Source organism: Anabrus simplex, chromosome 11 (genome assembly GCF_040414725.1).
Source record: "Anabrus simplex isolate iqAnaSimp1 chromosome 11, ASM4041472v1, whole genome shotgun sequence".
NCBI lineage: Eukaryota > Metazoa > Arthropoda > Insecta > Orthoptera > Tettigoniidae > Anabrus > Anabrus simplex.
Window position 1 is genome coordinate 11,357,368 of NC_090275.1, and position 12,213 is coordinate 11,369,580.

The window sequence follows — 12,213 nt, forward strand, 5'->3', positions numbered from 1 at the left end:
GTTCTAAAAACAGACTGATGCAAAGATCATTTTGTCTGAGAACTAACTACAGAATACTGTGAGCTCGTTGCATTAGCTTCGCTGTACCTATATATACTACCGTCCTGGGAGAAAAGACAACCTGCTCCAGTTTTGTTTTTAAATCCAAACAGGTCACTTCTAACAGCAAAAATTTCATTATGTTGAGATATTTCTTTGCTGTGTCTAATCATGTCTATTTATGCTTTTTATAATAAAGGCTAAGCTGTTAAGTTCAACTAGTCACAGTCCGTGAAACAGAAGCAGCACCTGGAACGCGTAATTTATGTGAAAATATTAAATTACAATACAACTTGCATATTGCACGATATTTAAAATTGACACACAGTGAGTGTAAGCTAGCCAGCTCCAACCAATCGCTCTCTACTCCTGTCACTGCGCTGCTATCTGCATCATCCTGCATCATCGATGGAGGCCTCCGGAGTTATGGAATAATCAAGACGGCACGCGGAAAGTACTCGCCTTCGGGAAGAGTGGGAGGCATGTCCCTTTTGGAAGCATCCAGAAGGCGTGGTATATACAGGTATATACAGTAAAACCTCATTAATTTGATGTCGTTGGGACGCAAAAATTGTACCTCGAATTATGAGATTATGTATTAACCAACAAATCGTAACTCAGAAATGCCAACTCTTGCCGTTACAAGATATTACGAAATATTCTATTGCATGCAATTAACTTTGATTCACAATTTAAACCTTTCAAATGCCATGAAAAATAAATGATTTAGTAAATGTACCCAACAAGGTGCATTTACATTATTCAAATAATGCATTTGGATAAATCACCGTCAAACATAACCTAGCGCAACGAAAGGAAAAAACCACACAATTCAAAGACGGCAAATTATGATGGGTCCCCTGTGCAAATGCTTTATTTTTTTGATTACCGTACTGTTTACATTTTTTAGATGCCTTGTACTTGCACGAAAAGTACCCGACACCATCAAAACATCATGGCTTATCGAACTTTACTATGACAAGGCGATGAAGTCTCTCGCTTCCATCTGCATTACAACTCAGTACGTCAACCCCAGCCTTGTACAACTTCCCGGCTGACACTTCTCTCCTTTAAAACAGTAAGACCGTTCAGGCTCGGCATTAAAAAAAAAAAACAATGTGGTTTCATCGGCACTGGCAATACTGTTCAGCGAGTATGAAATGGTTATACAAGCTTTTTTTCCAACTGTCTGCATCACCAGTGTTCGCAGATTTTGCTTCTCTGCACACTGCCTGCTACATATTGTGCCGTTCCTTAAAATGCTGAATACAAAAGAATTACGATTTCACTCGAACTTAGCAAATATGAAGCACATTGTAGACACACAGAAGGGAGTGAAAATACGGAAAGCTACCCCCGCAAGTTCCGGAAGAAGCGTTCTATCATGACGCGGATGAATTTTGAATTGAAATTACCACATTTTCTCGCATAATTCATGCCCTTGCATAATTTACGCATCCCAATATTTTTGGGTCCAAAGTGGAGAAATAAATGTTCACGAATTTGACATACCCACTTCCTCGAACATTCATCACGCAGCTCCGGATAAGTTAAAAAAATAAAAACTCGGGTAGCAGCTTTCCTATTGCGAAACCGGGCAACGTACTGTTATCAGCTGCATTAGTTCAGTGATGCTCTATTCCAGCCTAGTAGAAACACATTTTATGGGACTGTTTGTTAGACCACAGCGAGCAAGTCTCTTCATCTTCTTTATCCATTCCCTTTTTCAGATTCTTCTGGGTAGGGTGCCAACGGCCGTAGCCGTGTTGAAACACCGGATCCCGTGAGATCTCCGAAGTTAAGCAACATTGGGCGCGGTCAAGTTGGATGGGTTGCCACGCGCTGTTGGCGGGGGGTAAGGGAACGGAGGAACGGAAAGGAACTGGCCATCCTACCGCACGTAAACTCCGGCTCAGGAACACCTCTGCGGAGGTTCGGACCTGCCTTCGGGCAGAATAACCCTTACCTTACCTCTGGGTAGGGTAGTGTACCAAAGCCCTCCACCTTACGCGATCTTTCCACCACTCCTCTTCTAGTACTTTATTGCTATCGACTTCTCTATTTGCAATACAGTCCACAACAGAGCTCCTCCATCTCATTCTAGGACGTCCTCTAGGCCTCTTTCCAGTCTCTGTATCCATGAAGTTCTCTTTGGTATTCTCTCTCCTGGCATTCTCATCATGCATCCAAACCATTTTAGGTTTGCTATATCAATCTCTGCTTGAAGTTTAAACACTCCCACGCTTCTCGTTATTTCCTCATTTCGTATTCTATCTCGTCTTGTCTTTCCCTGTATGCTCCTCAAGAACCTCATTTCAGCTGCTTGTATTTTATTTTGGTTCCGCTCAGTTAGCGTCCAAGCTGCTGAAGCATAGGTCAGTATAGGTTTATAACAGGACGTGTATTAAACCTTCTTGCACTTCATTGGCACATCTTTGTTCCATTCAATGTCTCTCACACACTGGTAGAAACTTGCAAACTTCTGTATTCTTAAATCAATTTCTCCATCCAAATTTCCATCTTCAAAATTCACGCTGCCCAAATCTGTTTCACTACTTCAAGAGGTTCATTTCTATTTTTATCACTCCCCTGGATTTTCTGTTACCTCTTGTCATGATCAAAATTTTACTTTTTGCAGTACTAATCTTCATTCCAAAATTTCTTATCTCCTCATTCCATAAATCAACTTGTGTCTGTACTTCCTCTTCATAATCTGCCCAAACTACAATGTCATCAGCAAAGACCATAGACTTTACTTGCTTACCCATCATCTTCTCCTTGATATTATGTAGAATTCTATCCATGATGATAATGAAGAGTAAGGGAGACAATACACCTCCCTGTCTTAAGCCTGTCTCAACTCTGAACCATTCAGGTTGACCCACTTTGGTTCTAACACAGCTTTTGCAATTTTGACACAATGCTATTACCATGTGCATTGTTTCATTCCCAATCTGTGCCTCTGTCAATGTTTTCCATACCAAATTCCTTGGGACACTGTCATATGCCTTTTCAATATCTAGAAACGTTACTACCATGTCCTTTCCATATTCCCAATACCTTCCCCTCTACTCTGTCTCTTATTCGTCTATCCAAGATTCTTTCAAGGATCTTAGCTGTATGAGGTATCAGTATCACTCCTCTAAGTTTCCCATTGCTTCCTGTCTCCTTTCTTGAAAATTGGTATAATGACCCTTTTCGTCCATTCTTTTGGAACAGTCTTTTCTCTCCATATCACTCTGAAGAGTCTATACTACCACTGTACACCAACTGGCCGGTTAATCTGCTATGGTAATGGAGTAAACCATACAGCCAGTGTCTCCATGCCGAGTGTTGGGCGGCGATATATAGCCTGGCCCACTATAAGGACCAACGGCTAAGGGCGGAGTAGTCCTTATAGCAGGGAAATGGGCCCCCAGTGGAGGAAATGCCACTGAAACCCCATATCAGCTATAGCGCCTGGACTCGCGAGAAGCGGCAACAAAAGGCGTCTGTTCTTCATGTTAGGAGCGACCGACAAGTTTCGGCTGGCAGTAGCTCTAAAATGCTTTTGGGAGTGGTGAATCCATCGTAATAAAAGCCTATATGATGACAAGTGTACATGATGACCAGTGTTGGTGAGCAAGTATTAGAGAAATATTGCATCATATAAAATGGTGGTGATCAGTTATGCCGAAACATACGGGAATAGGGCAGTGAGCCACAAGTATATTTAGTGTCTGAATGCAACGTGCGCTACCACGATAACAGAGAAGTGCACTTCAATCGACGAACAAGTCTCACAAAGCAAGAAATGGACTTTCTCTTCGACGAAGAACAACATTATGCCAAAAAATGCCGAATGATTTCAACCAAAAAGTAATTGATTTTCATCACTTATTGTATGCGCTACCAGAAGCAAAAAATGATATACTGCAATGTTTGCTGTAACAAGTTATGGCAGAAAGCTTGCACCTTATGTTGTTCTACAACGAGAAACAATGCCTAAAGTAAAGTTTTCGCGAGAGTTCCTTGTTCGTATCCAAGAAAAAGGGTGGATGGACTCGTCATTCATACAAGATTGGATACGAACGGTTTCGGGAAATATAGCAAGGGTCCCTTGTTCGATGCTCGGCCCTTCTCATGTTGGACAGGTTTTTTTTTGCCGGTAGGTCATTATTAGGTACTTGCATGAATTGTACTTTTATTAGCACATGTTTATTTCACTTCGCTACTCCAAACCCACGTGTCCAACTTACCTGATGTACCCTATAGGATCTTTGAGAAAAATCTCATGCCGGAATTTTACGCCAAATAACGATTAACCACAAATGAGTTGAACCAATTACGTGTACAGTGGAACCCTGATTCTCCGTTTTTGGAGGGACCACGTAAAAAAAACGTACAACACGGGAAAACAAAAAATCCTGGAATGAATGAACCATCAACAATTTGGATAAATATCACAAAAATGAAATATGTATTCTTATAATCGTACAAACACCCCTAAACCAAATCAAACTAGAGCACCAATGGGCCTTCCGCCTACCAAGCGACCGCTGCTCGGTCCGAAGGCCTGCAGATTACAAGGTGACTCATCGTCAGTGTGACGAATCCTCTTGGCCGTTATTTCTGCTTTCCAGACCGGGGTCGCCATCTCACCATTAAATAGCTCATCAATTAAAGGTAATCATAGAATAAGTGAACCTGGAACCAGTCCTCATATCCAGGAAAAAATGCCTGACCTGACCGGGAATCGAATCCGGGCCCTCCGGATCAGAGGCAGGCAAGTTAGACAGCGGGGCCGGCTTTACCGGGAAAACTTTGTCAGTTTCCTCTGAAAACTTCTTTCAGTTCAGCAACTTTGATCAGCCAAACTCTTTGAAAAACTTAATACCCGTAACGCCAAGCAAAACAACAACCGACCACAGTATTTTTAATTCTCTAATATAATAAAATAAAGCACATTAGATACAAAAGCACCCAACTTGATGGCAAAATCCTTTTTTTTCTAATCATCCATTGTAATTTGCTCACCAGTATACTGTTCGTAGTCAGTTTATGGAAACCTCGTACCGTGTAAATTAGGCCTACATCGACTTTTAAAGGTTATTTTGAACTCGAGAATATGGTTTCGAATGTAAGCATCGATCCTCAAGTTCTCGAATGCATTATATTCAATTCTGCCCTTCACTAATCACAATCAAATTGGAAAGAGAAAAAATATCATTAACATTTCCAAAATTATGGTTATTCGCTACCTTGACACAGTTGGAAAGCGTGCTCGTACAAGTCCGTACGACTGCAAAATGATACAAAGTTTTTACATGTAATGTGCGCAAATAAAACTACTGCAGTTTTTATAATATTTTAACACAAAAACGTGAAATTCCCAGTCTTATATTAGGACCAAAACAGCAATAGGCAATCCCAAAACCTCCCATGGCTTTATGTATGTATATAAAGTGCAACATCTATTCTGGTCTCTATAACATAATCGTACACGATAATATTGAAATACTAAACTTGCGTTACCGGTACTTAAGAAGGAGCAGTTTAGATTCCTGCCTGAAAGCCCAGCGACTATACAGTGCCCTGAGGGAAGTGCCGAAACCTATTTGGCGATACACTAAAAAAAGGTAAAAAAATAAACGTAACCTTGGACATAATGCAGGCGTTTTGCAAGTACGAACATTTGACGAAACTCATTCCATCTTCAAGCAGAGCTGTCGGAATGCACTCTGTCTCCAATTATCGTGGTCACTCTCCGCTTTGATTTCCAAGGATTCTCTGAACAATACCACCCAGAATGCGATGCTAAGATGGTCCCTTATGCAAGTTCACCGCCGATCGCTTTTCCAGTACAGTACATCCTGAAATTACCGTAATGACGGGACGTTAACACCGAGATCCGTAAGTATGCCGTAGCCGTCCTTTTGCGATATACAGTTTCTTGAAAAACGCGTGATCGAGGATTTAGCGTTGATGGGACTGACATTTCTGGACGGTTGATCCAGGAAATCGTTTCTTAGCGGAACGGATAATGTGGGATTTTTACGCGATTTAATCAGGATGCTCGCGGAACCACGTAATTTGAACGAATAATATAGGAAAACGTAGTTTCCACGAACATATAATCGAGGTTCTACTGTATATTATATCTGATGTGTCTATTAAATGTAAATGAATTGTAAATAATTTTTTAAATACCTGAATTCCTCGAACAATTTATGCATCCAAAGTTTTCGCCTGTATTTTTAGTAAAAAAACGCGTGTTAATTACACGAGAAAATATGGTACTCTGTAAAATACTATCCTTTCAAAATATAAAGGAAGTTTTGAATTAAACGTCTGAATTTCGGTAATGGGACCGACATTGTTCTTCGAATTACGAATTATCCGTATTTTGAATTCATCATCATCATCATCAGTTTTCCACTCCAGTTGCCCGGGTGTGGTTTACGAGCACTCTCCACGTCTGTCTGTCCATGTACCACTCTTCTCTCAAGACGACATCCCAGCTGACTCCTCTTGTTCCTATGTCCTCTTTCACTTGGTCCAGCCATCTCTTCCTAGGTCTTCCTACCGGTCGTTTTCCGGCCACGACTGTGTGTAGCCATTGTTTTGCTGTCCTTCCATCGTCCAGTCGTTTGACATGGCGAACCATTTCAAACGGGCCCTTGTCACTTTTTCATTTCCGGGAAGAGAGCTTTTTTTAATTAGGCGGGATTTTGAATTAACAGATTTCGAATTATCGAGGTTCTATTGTAAGCCAGGCATGACCTACGGGGTTGAGCTAATTGATGTAGTTCAGCTGGTGTAGCGAGTTCAGTATGTGGACAGTGTGTTAGTGATAGCCTGGGCTGAGGTGTCAGTCTGTTGGAGCGGGGGACTTGTTTCCAAGTGCGTGTCGTCGTGCGTGTGAGTGTCTTAGATCTGCTGCTGGAAGAAGGCGAGGCCTTGCCCTACGCAGTGTGGAAGACAACACTGGGTGCCGACATAGGGCTGTGAGTGGAGTTCTACGGACTGAGTGGACAGCGGATACTATCCCGAGCTGCGAGACTGACGGCTGTAGACTGTGTGTCGTCGTAGAGAAACAATGAGAAACAGAGATAGAGCGTGAACCATGTAAGTGTGTGTCCTGTGTACTTGTGTAAGTTGTGAGCTCGGGTGTTGTGTGTGTAAATGTATAGTTTTACTGCTGAACTAATAAATTTTAGAAATAGGACGCTACCAGGTTTTGTCTCATTTATTTACCCCGCCAACACGTTACAATATTGAGGGGGTGTATGGAAGTAGTACTTTACAGCAGTTGAGTTACTCTGGTGTATCTCATTGATGATTTAGGGTTCAATGATATAAATGTTGATTCCCATAGGGAATCATTCATTCATATTTCTTTCATAAACTTAATTGTCCTCCTGAGATCAGATATCATTTTACACAGATGAACACTCGGTTACTACAAGTACATGAAACTGTAGTGTTTTGCATTGGTTCAGAAAATGTCTGAGTACTTTCCTTGCATGAGCATTTAGATAAACAGATTTTGTGAAGGAACTGTAGGAATTTTCCAGGGTTAGATAGGAACTGTGTTAAGTAATTAATGTGCATGTGTGTTATCAGCAAAGAACTGTTTTGTACAATCTCTAGTATAGGGATAAAACAAGAGACTATTACAAAACATTCAAGCAATATCAATCTAAATTTACCCCTCCCACACTTATGTTAAGAAATAAAAATGGTAAAATGGCACACAATAATCAGGATAATGCTAACATTCTTGCAGAATACTTTAAAGAGTTACTTAATTGTGAGGATCCTGTGGAACATTTAGAATTTGATCCTACCCCAAAAAATAAAACTCCATTACAAAAGATTATACCACCAGTTTACAATGAAGTGAAAACGGCAATTAATGCACTTAAAAACTACAAAGCAGCAGGAGAGAATCAAATAGTAGCAGAAATATGGAAGAATGCTAATGATCAGACTATTCAAAACCTACATAAATACATCATTGATATTTGGAACACGGAGAAGCTTCCTGAGGAATGGAATACAGCGATAATCCACCCGCTGCACAAGAAAGGTGATCGCTCCGATCCAAATAATTATCGGGGGATATCCTTACTTGATATTACATACAAGATTTTATCCAAGATTATATACACAAGAATCCAAGAACAACTCGACCAAGAACTTGGAGAATATCAGGGAGGATTTCGACCAGGTAGAAGCTGTCCAGATCAAATCATTAGTTTAAAATGGATAATGAAGCACCAAAGAGTTCGAAGTAAGGGTCTGGTCATCACGTTTGTAGATTTTAAAAAAGCATACGACAGTATTCATCGTGACTCATTATTAAAAAGCCTTAAAGAATTTGGCTTACATCAAAAACTTGTTAACCTCATTAACATGACTTTTAAAAATACGAAGGCAAAAGTTAAATTTAGAGGTGAATTATCAGAATCATTCACTATAAGAACTGGACTTCGACAAGGAGACGGACTTTCACCATTGTTATTTAATTGTGCATTGGAGAAGGTTATGCGTGAATGGAACAAGAAATGCCAACCAACTATCAAGATCGGTAGAAATATTACACTCAACTGCCTTGCTTTTGCGGACGATTTAGCATTACTTGCAAATACAATAGAAGAGGCTAAATTTCAAATTGAACAACTAGAAATTATAGCTAAAAAAATGGGATTACAAATTTCATTTGAAAAAACAGAAATGATGCCAACTTTTAAAGTTGATTTACCAGTTATTCAGCTGAACAGTAATAAAGAGATTAAAATTGTTCAGAAATTCAAATATCTTGGGGAAATAATAACATGGAACACAAATGAAAAAGAAGCAATAGAACACAGAACAACTAAATTTAAACAAGCACAAAGACTTACCTGGCCAACCTATAAAAAAAAATCTCTTTCGATAAACGCTAAGCTGAAACACTATAATTCCATAGTTAAACCAGAGGCAACCTATGCTAGTGAAACTTTATTCAAATTAAATGTAAAATCTACAACAGACAAATTACAGAAAACTGAGAGAAGAATTCTTAGAACAATTATTAATAAAAAACACCAAGTTGATGGACAGTGGAGATTGTTGCCTAACAACATTGTGTATCGTGAATGTGAATCAATAATATCTACAATGCGTAAAAGAAGAATTTCCTTTTTCTGTCACATATCAAGATTAGCAGACACCAGGATATTGAAACAACTATTCGATTACTTTTTGAAGAATAAAATCAATAATAATTGGTTCAAAGAAGTTCAGGACGATTTGGAAGAATTGGGTATAACTCGGCAACAAATCAAAGACAGAAAAGAGAAGAGGATTTTGAAGAACAAAAGCATAAGTCTCAAACTAAAAGCAGTTGAACGGAAACAATATACTATATCGGACACACAAAGGGCTTCCAGGTCGGAGAGGATGAAAAAGTTCTGGGAGAAGAAGAAGAAGAAATTAACTCAAATGTATTGATTTCAGTGCTCCAATGTGGGCGTAAAATATGTAAATAAATAAATAATAGGGATAATATAAACTTCTGGCTGTTTACATTTTTAACATCCACTGTGTCCTCGGCTCCAGTGAAGTGTGATCAGGTTGAAGCAAGTACAGGGTGGAGATCCTTTCTAATCTTAAATGTTGCAGGGTTAGTGGATTCGTAGGATGAGACAGCTTGCAGTGCTACATGTCGTTCGGTGTTGATCGCTGCTTGGAAAACATCTGTGAATGCCAATGAATATTGAATTTTCACAACCGCATTGTAATCGAAATCAACTTTCAACCTATTATACTCCGTACGGCTCTACTTCTAAATTGACGTTTTAGCAGATTTTGGCTCTGTCTGGTGGTTATGCGCTGAAGCATAGACATCCAACCAATCCCAAGCTGCCATTCATATAGATTTATATCGGCAGAGCACGATCACGAAACCTAGTTGCCAACACTAATATTACATTCGCCACGTGGTTAACTTATCTCGCTCAGCGTGTATGGTATTCGGTACGGTTCGCAATCTTTTGCATTTTCCTTCAATATTTAGTGTGTCTGTCATATTGCTGGATGGTTCCAGTGACTCTTGAGATCAGTAATGTGTTCCCTTTGTATGTCATAACCTCCTTTCTGTCCCAGCCATTAGCCGTTAGTGAAGTGTTATTTTCTCATTCTCTTTTATTGTTAATATATATTCTCTTTTAGTGCCAGATATTGTTAGAAAGTGTAGTTCTTGTGAATTTGTTTTCAATCCATATTCATTCGTTTTTCTGAGTACTGTATTATAATTTAAAAGGGCTGTTTACCGCGGTCATAATGCATCAGCTGTTCTCGCAGGCGTTGCGCGCTGGCAACAGAGGGAAGGTGATGCTCATTTGTTTTGCGAAACTTCAATTTAGAAGTAAGGCCGTGCGGAGTATAGGTCGTGTTACGTACATTTAGTACATGTTGAAGAGATGTTAAGTACAGAACAAAAATGGCCAACCACACACCAGTGGGATCCGAACCAAAAATCTGATTTTAATGTGTTTTTGTCCGAGTTTGGTATCTTTCCCGACTTTTATGGAAAATCATACATAAATTTATAAGAACAACCTTAAACCGTAGCAGTTATGCATTCACTGACAAAAAACTGTCAAAAGAAAGGGTTAACCATGGGTTCACCATTATTGGGAAAAGTAGAACCTTGATAATTCGAAATCGGTTAATTCAAAATCTTGCCTAATTCGAAGCAGCTCTTATTCCCACAAACATGAGGTACGGTTTTGCATGTTATTTAAATTGTTTAATTCGAAATACATATAATTCGTAATTCGAAGAACAATGTCGGTCCCGTTACCGAAATTTAGACTTTTAATTCAAAACTGCCTTTACATTTTGAAAAGAAAAAAAAAAAAAAAGTATTTTACAGAGTAATTTAAATTCAAAATTTCTGCGCGTCATGAAAGAACGCATCTTCCGGAACGTGAAGGGTAACTTTGCGCACTTTCACCTACTTCGGCGTGTCTACAGCGTGGTTCATATCTGCCACGTTCGAGGGGAATCGTAATTATTTTGTATTCAGTGTTTTTAGGAACGCCACAATATCACATAGCAGGCAGTGTGCGGAGAGGTGGAATCCGCGAACACTGGCGATGCGTGGCTTACAGCCTACAATCAATTCGTATGTACCAAACAATGTTATCAATGCCGAAACAGCATTGTTTCTTTGTTTTATTTTTTTGAATGCTGAGGCCAAATGGACTTATAGTTTTAAAGGAGAGAATTGCCAGCCGGGAAAAGTTCTGTGTTGCTATGCAGTGCACACAGAAGCGAGAGACTTCCTTCCCATCATAGGAAAGTTCGAATAGCCATGATGTGTTAAGGGTGTCGGGCACTTTTCATGCCAGTAGAAGGCATTTAAAAATGCAGACAGTACAGTAATCCAAAAGATAAAGCATTTGCACAGGGGAGCCAGCATAATTTTTCCTCGTCTTTGAATCTTATTTTTCTTCCTTTCGTTGTGCGAAGTTATGTTTGTTATTGTTTTATACAAATGCATTATTTGAATAATGTAAATGCACCTTGTTGGATAAATTTCTGAAATAGTATTTTTCATGGCACTTGAGAGCTTTAAACTGTGAATCAAGGTTAATTGCATGCAGTAACGTGTCTTGGAATATACTGCGACGCCGCAAGGGTTGGCATTTCCGAAGTACGTGTTGGCGGTTAATTCGAAATCACGTAATTCGAAGTCCGAATTTTGCGTCCCGACTTCAAATTAACGAGGTTTTACTGTAATACCAAACATACTCCTTAATATTCTGGAACGTCATATCACAATCCTAATTTCAACCTAAAATTCAGTGATCAGGAACTTCCAAAAATTGAAAGGACCAAGTACCTAGGTATCATCATGGATAAGAAGCTGAACTGGACCAAACACATAACATGTGGTGGAGAAAGTAAACAAACTGACTAGCAGGAGCTGCCTGGGGGAGCACTCAAGACACACTTAATAGAACCTACAACACTTACATCAAACCTATTATAACGCAGTGACTACAGCACCCCAATCAAACACTGATCGCCTTGAGAGGTGTCAGGATAATGCGCTACGAATCATGACAGATGCAATAAAAACCATGCTTGTAACCACCTTACAGGTGCATACCAACAACTTACCAATAGAAGAAGAGATGA

General features: G+C 39.6%; 1 protein-coding gene across 1 annotated transcript in view; it reads right to left on the reverse strand.

Annotated features, from left to right (window-relative positions):
* Grip163 (gamma-tubulin complex component 6) overlaps positions 1 to 12,213 on the reverse strand; it is a 249,957-nt gene that overhangs the window by 151,239 nt on the left and 86,505 nt on the right. The gene's annotated exons all lie outside the window — the stretch shown is intronic.